Source organism: Glossina fuscipes, unplaced genomic scaffold (assembly GCF_014805625.2).
Source record: "Glossina fuscipes isolate IAEA_lab_2018 unplaced genomic scaffold, Yale_Gfus_2 1, whole genome shotgun sequence".
Classification (NCBI taxonomy): domain Eukaryota; kingdom Metazoa; phylum Arthropoda; class Insecta; order Diptera; family Glossinidae; genus Glossina; species Glossina fuscipes.
In genome coordinates this window covers 1,800,062-1,813,233 of record NW_023998415.1, presented here as the reverse complement: position 1 = coordinate 1,813,233, position 13,172 = coordinate 1,800,062, and the positions used below count along the sequence as shown (strand labels likewise).

General features: G+C 32.8%; 1 protein-coding gene across 1 annotated transcript in view; it reads right to left on the bottom strand.

The window, feature by feature from the left end:
• The window catches only part of LOC119645220 (venom dipeptidyl peptidase 4), a 162,046-nt gene that overhangs the window by 96,972 nt on the left and 51,902 nt on the right, over positions 1-13,172 (bottom strand). The gene's annotated exons all lie outside the window — the stretch shown is intronic.

Below are 13,172 nucleotides of genomic sequence, written 5' to 3'. Positions count from 1 at the left end.
ATCGTGCAGGAGCAACGTTGAACGCCCTACTTTATTTGATGGTATCAACGTAGAAGCTTCGGCAATTCTTGATGTTCTAGGCCAGAGTACATAATGTCCGTAATAGAGAACGGACGCTCGTCAAAAGAAGCAGTTAAGGTCCTCCGCTTTTCAAAACGATAAAAACAATACTTCACAGCAGCCGATATCCACACAACATGCATCGCCTACATCTGGATAAGATTAGAGTATATGAATGGGAACTTCCAGATCATTCCGGAAGAATCGACTGCTCATGCTGTGGGTAATAGACCTTGATTATCCATGAGCGTTGACCTAACGTGAGGCGTTTTCTACTTATTTCAAGCAAAGTTCTCTTTGGAAATAAAAGATATTTCCAATCCATCAATCAAATACTTTCATAGGACAGCTTGACCTTTTTACACGTTTGCGTTTTGGCGTTTTGCCGATACATTGTACAATATGCTACCGTTCTGTCCATCCCTGAAGTAACCTATTTACATTAGTCTTTCCCATTGCTCACATCGAATGCATGAAAATATTAGTCTCCCTTTTCTCTTTCCTCTGCTTAGCAAATTTTCCTGACTACCGCACTGGCAGCATAAATAGGAAATATCCCATGAGTAATTAGTCATATAAAAGAAAAATAAGGCTAAGGCAATGCAAAATGCTAACCCAAAAATGGGAGAAGTCAGATCACAAATGATCTTGTACCATTAACAATATATAGAAAATACTGATCTAAAACTTGATACATATTCAAGATATATAAATAGAATTGATGACCTTGTTGACGTAGAGTAAGAACATATATTTCACAATTAGTTAGATAACCCTTTGTCCATCTATTCTTTTTATTTACAATGCAAGGAATATCCTAAGTACGTAGGGATTGATACAGACAGCAGTCATCCTAAGGTCGAAAGAGACTGTTAAGTATTCTTGTATTAACGGACCTAAAACGTTCTTGGCGTGTCTTATCATAGGATGTTTGTTGTTCCAATCTTTACAATTTAATAAAATTACGATTTAAAAATGTTTCCATTTAGATTTATTTATTTTTTTTTTTTTTTTTAATATACATTTTATCACCTGTTCTAGGCTCTTCTAACGATGTAAGTATTGTGCTAGCCCGAACGAATTATAAGTGAAGAGAGCGGGAAAAGGGAGACAGTTGACTTGGAAGTCAAACTGGGCGATTCTGCTACACTTACTGCAGGGGATAAGTAATTAAAATTTACGGGTAAATAGTGCCTTCCACTAGCTTTTCGTGTTATACTCTTTCTATATAGTCACATCTTTGTGCTGCTGTGTTTTCGCTATTCACGATCAACGTGTATTGCGATTAGATTGATCTTCCACCAAAGCAAGAGATCTATTGCTATCTCGCTTTTAGGTAAATGTCCAATAAAGAATAGTACGATGGTCAAGGTCATATGACCTAACGTTGAAATATTTACTTTATTTTCTTTAGAAATTTATAAAGCATGCGGTTTATATTAACAACACTTGACGCTTCGCAAATTAACGTAACCTATGTTATCAAAGACATACGTTCGCTATTACATGAAATAATTGAGAATTGAACTGATGAAATCTGGTCAATTAAGTCTAGGTATGGCATATAGAAGGATTGTAAGAATATTTTTGAAAAAATAAAACGTGAGAAAATTATGTTTGAAATAAAAGCAATATTAACTTCAAATTTAACTTTTCACACGATTTATTTGAATTCAAAAAATTATATCATTCAAGAAAATAAATATCAATATGTATATGAGCAGATAATTACCATAATGTCACAGAGATTTTGATGTTTTTTAACGGAAGCTATTGATGAACTTTAACAAGTTCATTCGAAATCGAATAAATTTATATATTCTTAATTAATTCTATTTTGTTTCTTATGCATAATTTCGTAGAAATTTTTTCTTCAATATTTTTCTAATAATATTTTAAAACTTCTTTTAATTAAAAAAAAAAAAAAAAAACAAATTTTCATTTATTATTTACATGAACGCTTGGATAATAAATGACGCAGTTGCTTCATTTCTCTTTTTCTTTTTGTTTATCGTATAAAAAACACATTTTTACGTTTAAAAAAAAAAAATGTTAAAAAAAATTAAATTTAACCGCTTACAACTGCCAAACAAACACCGAACACATTTATTAAGTTGGCTCTATTAAACAAATAGCAAACAAAAAAAAAAAAAAAGAAAAAAAGAAGAAGAAATGATTGAAAGAAAAAAAGAGTAAAGAACTAGTAAGTACTACTACCGAAACAATCGAGACCATGAGGCGTCAAATTTACCAAAAAATTGTTGTTTTTTTTTTTTTTTCTAAAGTTAAAAAACACTTTTAGACTCGTGAACATACAAACTCATCCACATTTACAACTAAACAACAATAACTTAACGGGTCTAGCTTTGCCAAGACATAAACCGAGCACCGCATAATAACCATTCTGGCATTTTGTTCTTTTTTTTATTTTTTATTTTTTTTAATTTTTTTTTTTTTATTTAAACACTTTTCATTTTTCGTGTAAAGTAGCACAACATGCAAAATATTCAACGAAATCTTTTCTTATTTTATAGAGTAACGCAGGACCAAGACTACCGTTCATTGCGAGTTCATGATGGCAACTGAGGCCAGAACTCTTTACTAAAAGGCCATGTTATTGTTGAAAAAGCAACTAACTAAACTAAAATAATACGAAACCAACCAACCAACCAACCATTTATGCCAGCATACATGTGCTGCTCGAGACTTTCAAATGAAAAACTTGACTCGGATTCTGCTTAAATTCTATCCATAGAAACGTGGAAAACGTATAAATATGAAAAAGCCGATTAAAAAGTATATACATATATGCATATACACATATATATATATACATAAAATGTCATGTGCTTAACTGGCATATACCGATTCCCCTAGAATGCGAAAATGCCGGAAAATGCGAAAATTGTTAGCAAAACAAAAACTCTACAATACATAGAATAATAGAAACACTTGTGGCATTGTTTATAATTGGCTAATAGTAAAATGAGAGTTTGTTGCATGTGAAAAAGAAAACTAAGAGAACAGTGTTATAAAGAGACTGAGAGAAAGAGAATTTTAAAATTACGAGCTTGAACACAATTCTTAAATACGGTTTCGTGTCCTGTATAATGTAATTAGCATATGGTTATTTGTCGCCCTTCAGTTTAATATAATTAATAATTGCGGTCATCATAATTAGGACCAGGCGGCTTTTAATAAATAACCGATCGAGTTTGCAAACATAGTTTTTAGCATTTACACTTACCTATAAAGTCAGGACAAAATTCATATACCCCGGCTTTCGTGTATCGTACTATATAAGCAAAGTTTTCGTTTAATACACTTATATACAGCATATATGGACATTAGGGCGACCGGAAAATTCTGGCCGTACCGTTTACAACCAGCTTCAAAAAGTGTGCGCATATTCATTTAGCGCATTCTCGGCTCTCCCTTTTTCTCACTGAACTAGCGAACGAGCTAGAGAGGATTCATTTTATTTATAGTATTAATTGAGGTACGATCGCTGGCCCATGGCTATTGAACAAGTTCATTTGCTCTACTTCGTTCTGTACAAATTCCGTAAAGGTAGAAATGTTACAGAAGCGTGTAAAAATTTCTTGAAGGTTTTTGTTGCAGGTACAGATTCTGATAGAAGGTGATTCGAAACATTCTTGATAAGCCACGCTGACCATATTTGATCGATGACGATACTGTCAAGATCATGTCAGAGTCAAATACTTTTTTGATAACCTCGAAGATTGCAGAAACGCTTGATTTGGCTCACCTAACCATTGCGGACCACATTCGGAAACTAAACATTTGTTTTATTTTAAAAATGGATAAAACTTTCCGGTATACTTACATGTGCCGCACCACACACACACATGTCTTCAATGGCTTGGCAAAAATTGAGAGATTATGAGTGGAACGGTTTTCATATCCTAATGCACATTGGCCCATCCGATTATCATATGTTTCACTTTTTGCGGAACTGTTTTAATAAAACAACACCAGCTTTAAAATACCTAAACGGCACTGCACTACTCCACTTCATTATAAACAGATTGCACAAAAATAATTAGACTTGGATCAATCCGTTACCGGCCTTACATTCGGTGAATGTGTGAATTTTTGATTTTTTTCTTTTTTCTCTTACATCCAAGTCAATTTGCTTATGTTAAACCAACACCAATAGACTTATTTTGATATAGAAAAAGATATTTACATTTATTACCACAAAATGTACATTTGTATGTATATTTGTTTAATATCTAAAATACAAAGTAGACACATTTCCCTCATAACTTTAGAAAGTAAAAGGAATTAAGAAAGGTAATCTTGTAGTAAACGTTTTTTCATTTTCCATTAGAAAAATGTTCTTTGAATATTATTGTAGAAAAAAAAATATTCACACACACACTAGCAAACTGACATGATAGATATGTATGTATGTAATGTAATCGAAAAGTAGTAAGGTTAAATTTTCTTCATCGTTCATGCGTTAGGATGCGTTAGGAATTGCTCTCACAGGGCCAGACTGTTAATAAAAAATAATAACAACCAGCGTTAAGTGCCTTCTGCCTCATACTAGTCGTCAGATTTCTTAACGCTTTAGTCACACTAACGCCACTGCCATCTACTGTATTGATTTCACGAGGCTTTTTCACACAAGAAATCCAAATTAGGCTATTCGCCTAATTAGGTCAGACATCAGTCTGTATTGCTTTGATTCGATAGCAAATGTAAAGATGATTACACAAATTTATTTTTTTATAGATGAAAAACTTTCATGGCTTTGGCAGGTACCGTACTGTCAAAGTGAGAAAGACTAAGTCCGCCCGATTTAAATGAGAGAGCTGTATTCGGTTTTTGACGACAGAATTATATATATACTTTAAGTAGGCTAAAAACTATTAAATCACTCAAACTTATATACTCTGACGTCTATTGATTTTTGGTAAGCGCAATATTTTTTAGCGTCACCTAATACATTAAACAAGTAACTGTACTTACCTTAGAAACAGAGGCAGACAAGTATTAGTATAATAATTTCAAGCAAAATTTACCTAAAACGAAACGAAGAAAAAGAAAATGCAAATAAAAATTTAAATCAATATAAAGTAAAAGGAGTTTTTCTCTTTGTCTATAGAGGAAAAAGTTCTAAAGGAGAACACATTTCATTGACTTGAGTTACTTAACGAAGAGGGCAAAAGATGCATACGAGTGAAACGAAAGGAATTAAAGAAAGAATTGATATTTATTTATATCAAAGAGATCGAATAACAATAGAGTTTGCATCCATCACTTTCACTAGTTATAGAAGAGTTTATTAATAAATTGATCGATCAAGAATTGATCTGAACTGATCGGAACTGATTCTTTGCTATTTGTTAGTTATAACCTCGAATGTTTGTTTTTCATTTTACTAGATAAATGTCTGTCGTACATGAATTGTTTGCTACCGTTTACCTCCCCCATAAATGCGATGAACAGATACCAAATATATTTGTTTTCATTTTCTGCATCATTTTGCATTGAATTATTGATGAACACACGCTCAAGAAACAAGAAAAATACTCCGTAGCAAAGATGTAACTGACCGTAAATTTGTGTTTAGTAGGAAACACGAATGTTTACTACACAAGTTTATTAATTCATTTCAGTTTTGCCAATATTTTATACACTAAATATATGTGAACAGGGTTACCAACACTCCTAAAATTATTACTAATCTATACAGCATTTTCGATATGAATTTCAACCTAAAATGCTTGCATTTTCCTTCGACTCATATTTTATCCCATTTTTCCTAATTTTTATTATTTCCCTATAGCTTGGTCTTTTCCTCTGAACACTATATGCACTTTATATATCTATTCCGCAGATGAATGATACGAAATGAAAGAAAACTACATGCGCGTAGTAGCGCTAATGGACATGTGTGCATGATATGCATTTCTCCGATCGAAAGAGGGATAATATTCGAATATATAGCAAACAATATCAAAAAGAGAAAAGGAATTCTATTCGAATTAGTACGCAGATGGCGTAAATGTATGTCATTACTTAAAACACTTTCAAATATTCATTTAAGAACCAAACCATGGACTGGATTATTTTATCTATTTATTGCTTCTGGTAGTAAGTAGTAACAAAAGTGTGGATAGTGTGCCTTCAATCTCATCCAATAGATGACGCAACAATGAGGATAAGTTATAAAATTATTAATCAGTTTTTATCTAACTAGCAAGAGTATCGAGTGGTTTCTCTATACTTTTTCACACATCTTATCTAATTTAAGAGCCGATAGCCTGTGTTGCTAGTGCTCAATGTCTTTTTTAGTCTAAGAATTCATTTCATTAGTCTAAAATTAAAATAATATCTAATTTAAAAAGTTATACAAGAAAATAAGTCGACTTTGCCTTTGTCTCCTTTTCCTTTGAGTAGCATAAATAGTGCGAGAGGGTGTTTGTACGCGTTGTAATTGTATTAACGTGACTGTATTGTAACAATAACCGACTAACAAACAACTAAGGTGTTTGTTGGCATTTGATGTCATGAGTAGGTGGTTGCGGTGTAACAGAAAACTTTCCACGTTATTCTAATGTGCTTAACATGTCAACGGCAGAAGTTATATGCGGTTTACCCGTGGTTTAGTTTATTGTGTATATCATGAGCAAATACTTAAAGAGAGGAAAAGAGAGAGGGAAAGCGAGAAAGAAAGAAAGAAAGGAAGAATGCGAGTGAGAGACTGAATGGCTCTCACTCGCATTTAGGGTTCCAGAGAGACTTTTTCTTGTTCTAAATTAAGTTTTAATCTCAAATTCTCAGCAAATGAATAAAATAAAAATTTTGCGCATTGAAAGATCGATTTTGATGGTAATTTTTGTTATTTTTTATTGTAAATAAATTTTCCATCGTTTTTGTTTACGATTGCTCAATATCTGTTCTCTAGATGTGTGTTCGTCAAGAGTGCAATCAATCAAGCGAAACAGGAAATCTTCCCGGCATATATCGTACTCTTGTATTAGATTTACATTAAATTGAATGTGTATTTAATTGTTTGCTACGAAGAAACGATTAATTTCCAAGAGCTTCGCCAACAGAACGCTGGCAAAGAAAATCATACAGACAGCCACTAGTGATGTAAAAGTCAAGTCAAATTAAAACAGAAAAAAAAACATAACAGCAACAATCGATTAATTATTTGAGAACATTTCCGAAAGTTTGCAACAGTAATAAGTAAGAAAATTATATTCGGCCGTGATCGGATCTTTTATACCCATCACCGTGATAGAAAACAAGGGGAAAAATACTAAATTTTCATTCTCGATAATATTGGATGGTTGCGGTTGATTTTTTCTTTTTATTTTTAGAATAAATTTGTATCGTGTATGTGGTGTTGCCAAAAAACGAACAACATTGGTATTCACAACTTTGTTCGAATACTTTTACCAATTTTGAAGTCGATAGCTCCATTTTTGCGACGAGGAGAATGTTTACAACAAGAATTACACAGACTAGCAGGCGAGGGCGTGTTTAAATAGATTCAGAACTTGGTGCTGATCAAAAATATATATAGTTTGTGGGGTCTTTGAGGCTTCCTTGTAGGTGTTGCAAGCATTTTAACAAAATCAATATACTTCTCATGGATATAATAGGTAAAATTATTACGAACGGGCAAAGCCGATCATTAGATACACTTCACTATTTCGCTTAACACAATTCTTCATTTATTTTTGTGATAAAATGCCAAAAGAAGCCCTTATAGTCTTACCAACGCGGTTCAAATTTAATAAAATAAATTTCCTTGTCAAAGAACTTATTATCGTTCATCAACTATTTCAGTTTAAAAGTTATAAAATTCCCGATTTTGTTGCCGTACAAAAACGAATTTTTCATTAGAACCCTTACGTGAAATGGTGTCCACAAAATACATCGACGTAGACAAATTTAGTACAGTGCTGTTATGGACAAATTTTCATCTATGTTTCTTTGTCGCATGAAGGTTTACTGTTTACTGTTCGTAAGGAAGGTTATATGGGCGATGTTTCCAGAAATAGTGCCGTCCAATCCAAATTTTTCATATCCATATACTATACGTGGTGATTTTTAAAATCTGTCGACTAAAACGATGTTTTCCTAATGAAATATATATGGTATGCAAATGTCACGACGCACTCGAATTCAATTCAATTTTTAACGGATTATTTTACATTTCGTCAAACATTTTGCTATCCATCACCGAAGGATGACGGATACATCGTTTTTTCAAAACGTTTCCAGCGCCAAACAGGAAGCTTTATAGACCTGTAAAAGTAAATATATCCTTGATCAGCATCAAGTTGCCAATCGATTTAAGCATGTCCATCTGTGTCATATCTGTTGCAAATACTCGACTGGTTGCAAAACTGCAGCTATCGATTTCAAATTTGGCAAAAGCATTCGAAGTTCTTGCGCGCAAGTTTGTATTGAAAATTGATCAAATTCGCTGAAAGATTACTTCAGTGCACAGAAGCACGTTTCGAAAGCCGCATAAACTATATAAATTCTTGGCCAGTTTCAAATTCGAAATACATATAAGCATGTCCATCTGTCCGCATCCCTGTAGTATCGGCGGTAAACATGTTCCTGTCAGCAAAAGTGAAGACATCACTACTACAAATTTGCAAAAGTATTTGAAAATGACCCTGCAACGCCCACGAGTCTACATGCAACAAAAATTGTGAATAATTTTGTTTTCCGTGTTTTTTCGCTTGTTATTCATAAAATGCAAAACATAAACGATAAAAATTTCCACTTTTATTTTGAAAATAGAAAAACATCAGCCGCGCCCACTCAGTATTATAGAGCATGAAAATGTAGTTTTCTTCCCATTTTTAAGTCTTTTTTTTTTAAGATGACAGTTATGACGGTCGAATGTAATTTTCTTAAGTTTAGAGTGCAAATAATTCCGTTAATAAAAAAAAAAACTTTGTCATAATACTTAAGTCACCGCAAGACTTCTTATTTGGTTACGTATAGAGATTCTGGCAAAAGAATTTTCCTTAAGTATGGGAAATAACCGTAGTTTCTTTGTATGTTTTACTGCTACTTTAATACTATTTATTCAGTTATTACTTGCAGATGCACATAGACAGGAGTTTCATTTGTGTCTCAGTTACTGTATGGCTGTAATTTTATTTCCTTGTTTTTTTTTTTTTTTTTTTTTTTAACGTACGTATATATTTTCTAGATTATTTGTATGCATAGTATGCTGAGTATAAACAGCAGTGCGTGCATACAGTACGTATTAACATACAGAGTATATTATGGTGAAAGCATTTGATGAGTGACAATTCTGACATTAAAACATATTATCAACACCTAGAGGCTGTATGTTTAATTTTACATATTAAGGCAGAAAAGTTTGAAAATGTAAAAAGCATTGTGTGTAAGCGTATGTATGTGTATATGTGCGCGCATTCGTAAATCGTAATTAAATATCGCATTTCGTTAAACATTTCATATACAAAAATTACAAATTACACAACTTGCAAACGCATCCACACCATCATATATATATATATATATATATATACGCAGCAGTACACATGCCCACGTTGCACAAACAATTACATTACATTACATTACATGACATTTATATTTATGTGTAACAAGCGAGTTGCGAGAATTATAAAATATAGCATATTTTTCGATTATTATTATTATTATTACTTTTTTTTTTTTTTTTTTTTGTGAATGTAATTTTTATTTAATTTCCTGATATTTTCAAAGAAAATCGTATTAACGTGACGTTGCTTACGTTCCATCATTTATTCATCTTTGCATATTTCCTTTCTATCCATATGCACATCGTTACCGCATATTGCTCTTAACACGCCATCTCATGTTTCTTTCTTTTCAATCCATCATCATAAATATTAATATCCTAATTAAGTCATTCGATGCGTAACAGTAAGGAATTCATCGTTAGTTTCCCTATCCCTTGATCTCAGTCATAATTAACGGAGCTTCTCTCTTTAAACCTGTACGTTTAAGTAAGTCTACAATTGACGAAACTTGAAATTCATTGCACAGCACATAAAAAAAGGCTTTTAATATGCCGTCGGTATCAGAAAATTCGTTTTGAACTGAATAAATATCGTTTTTTTTTTTTTTGCTTTTTATTGTTTGGCAAAATATGTGGGAAAAGGGAAAAACGAATAACATAAATATGATTATTATCAATGCCATCACGATTACGATGTTCTCTTCAGTTCCTGTATGCCATTACGTCGGAAAGCGGCATTGTTCGAGAGAAGGCAATATGATTCACTTCAGCGAAATGATTTAACGCAAAAAAAAAAAAGAGAAAGAAAAAACGACGACGAAAATGCAAAACCAAAACAATAACCAAAACAAAAATTAAAATCAAACTACAAAAAACTAAAAATGTTTTAATTGTCTTTTTTTAAATCTCATTTAACATAAAATAAAGTTTTTATCGTTGGAACTGTGCACACAGTCAAAATGCATTTCATTACAACTGTCTTGCGTATTTGCGGTTTGTATTTTCCCTAGTAAAGTTTGACTTTTTTCTATAATACGAGTCTTGCATTAACTTATCAACATTTTGTCTCGATGATTTCATACGATTTCTCACAGGTCTATATATATTATTTAATATTTTCATGATTAAGAATTTTGTATTTATAAGATTCCAAAAACACATCTGTACTGTACTGTGCTGCAAGGAAAAGAACAACTTCCGAAATCGGTTAGCCCGCTCGAAGTAATTGGGTGACTTACTTTGACAGCCAACCATATTTCTAGCTGGGTGCGCTTTGAAATTCTGAAAGATAATTTCGCGATCCCTTAGAAAGGAAACTTTTGTGAATTGGAGGAGAAAAAAAGCTTTTGAAAAACAACGACGAAATGCCAAAAACTGTGCAAATTACATTTGCAATCGTATTCTGAGTAAAAGGTTACAAGCTTTCCTTTTGTTTGTAGCTTGCATGGCTTAATGATCTTGTTTCATAACGAAACTGGTCTTCAAGTCCATATCCCTTCGGAATATCAAAATGGATGCCATGTCAAAGAAACTATTATTTTTGTGGCTATTGACCGCCCACAGCGCTACAACATTGGTCAGGGAGAAAGATGAATAGAGTCTAGCCGCAATCTGTGTGTTGTATGCCTGAGCATCTACACTTACAAGTTAATCATAATTTAAACACGGCCTACTATAGTAAGAATTAAACCCGAGCATACAGGCTTGATCGTCACGTTTCTTATAAACTGGCATAGTGCGTTATAAGTGGTCAAAGATTAGTCAATGCTAGCAAGAAGCTTTTGCGATCAAATGATCTCAGTCGCTAACAAACGGTCGTTGCTTTTCATCGAAAAGTTGCTTTCAAAAGGGGAAATATCACTCTAGGCTTTTCAGAAAATCTATTTTTCTTCTATTGGCTTAAAAGATGCTTTAAATTTTCTAGAATAGAGGGAAAAAATTCATTACTTGAAATAGACGTTTTGCGCGAAAGTGCGCGATCTTCTCTAAGAGCTTCTAAAAGATTATAAGTGTTGAAATAAATCCCTGCTAGGAAGTCGCAGCGTTCATATGTATTGTCTGTTGATTTCTAAAAAATTTCTTTAGAAAATGTCCTTCAACAGCATCCGCGAACAGTAATACCGAAACGACCGTTGAATTGATAGGCGAGTGAGAGCGATTTGAAATGTCTCTGCTAACAAATAGAATGTTTGGCTTGACCGTTTTGCTATTAATTAGGAACTCGCCTATAGATCTGTCTTGGACAGATGTGAAAATAGCGAAACATTCTAGCAAAGAGTCTTCAAGGAAAGGGACTCAAGAATAGTATTTAAATGTGGAAAGGCACTTTACTGGACTTGGTATTGCAGGCTAATGATGAAAATGAATAAATAATTAATACTACAATAAAAAAAAGAAACACATCTGCAACGAATCTCAAAACGCATTTATTTCGGAATATGATTTTCCATAAAGGCAGGATCAAAGTCATTCAGATTCTCGCAGCTCATGTAAAGGTCTTTACTATAAAGATCTATCGTGTCGGCATGTTGACCGAATGTCAATAAATAATAATTATAGTCGGTTTCTTTGGGGGGTCTTAAAAAGAAAAACCAGGGCATAGTTTCTTTTCTCATGCATCGGTTCCTGGAACCATTTGTTATTAGTAGCGCTTTCGTTTACCAAGCAACAATGGAATGCCAAATTCTTTTGTGATCTCTTTCCGAGAAAGGAAATCATTCACATATGGAATAGCTTCATCATTCATCATCAATTGCCTAAGTATCCAGATGAGAGACAGATTACTCAATCTTATTGAAAGTTGTGCAGCAAGTGAAGACAGGTTTCGAAGACCTTGATGATTTTCAATGGCTTACGAGCCATTGAAATTATTACGTTTGAGTGAAAAGTTCCGCAAGAATCTATGTATATACATGTATGCTTTAACACATAATTCCAGAAATATATACTAAACGCTTCACAATAAACTCTGTAATAAATGGATTTTTGGGGCGTGCTTCTCTATTGTTTCGTGGTATAGATTATTAAAATGTTAGTGCTCGAGTGACCGTAACACACACAAATGCTGATGTTTTTCTTATTTTTTATTAAGATGTAATTTAAAAATAAAATCATTTCTCGTTTTTTCTTTTGTGTAAAGTGAACCACTAGAATACGTGTTAAAAAGCTGAAACACTGCGCTAACCATATCGTATAATTTAAATGCGATTTTATTTGTAACATTTCCCGGTTGGCACAGAATGTGTGGGCATATAGAGAATACATCGGCACGATGTGCGGTGGTCCGATATTCAAGAAAGAAATGAATCCCAACTACGCAGTAAATCGGCGATGGTTTGCATATGCATTCATGTACGTTCATATATCACATCGTTACGTATATATTTATATGTATATAATAACATACATGTTCGTGTGCTTTAAAGTTAACATGAAATATTTATATTTATCTGACTGAGAGAGTAATAGGAAGAAAGAAGAATGCATAAAAACATAAAAATACTATTGAACAAATTTGCACTCGACACATATATATATATATGTATATATATATATATATAAATATATATATTTT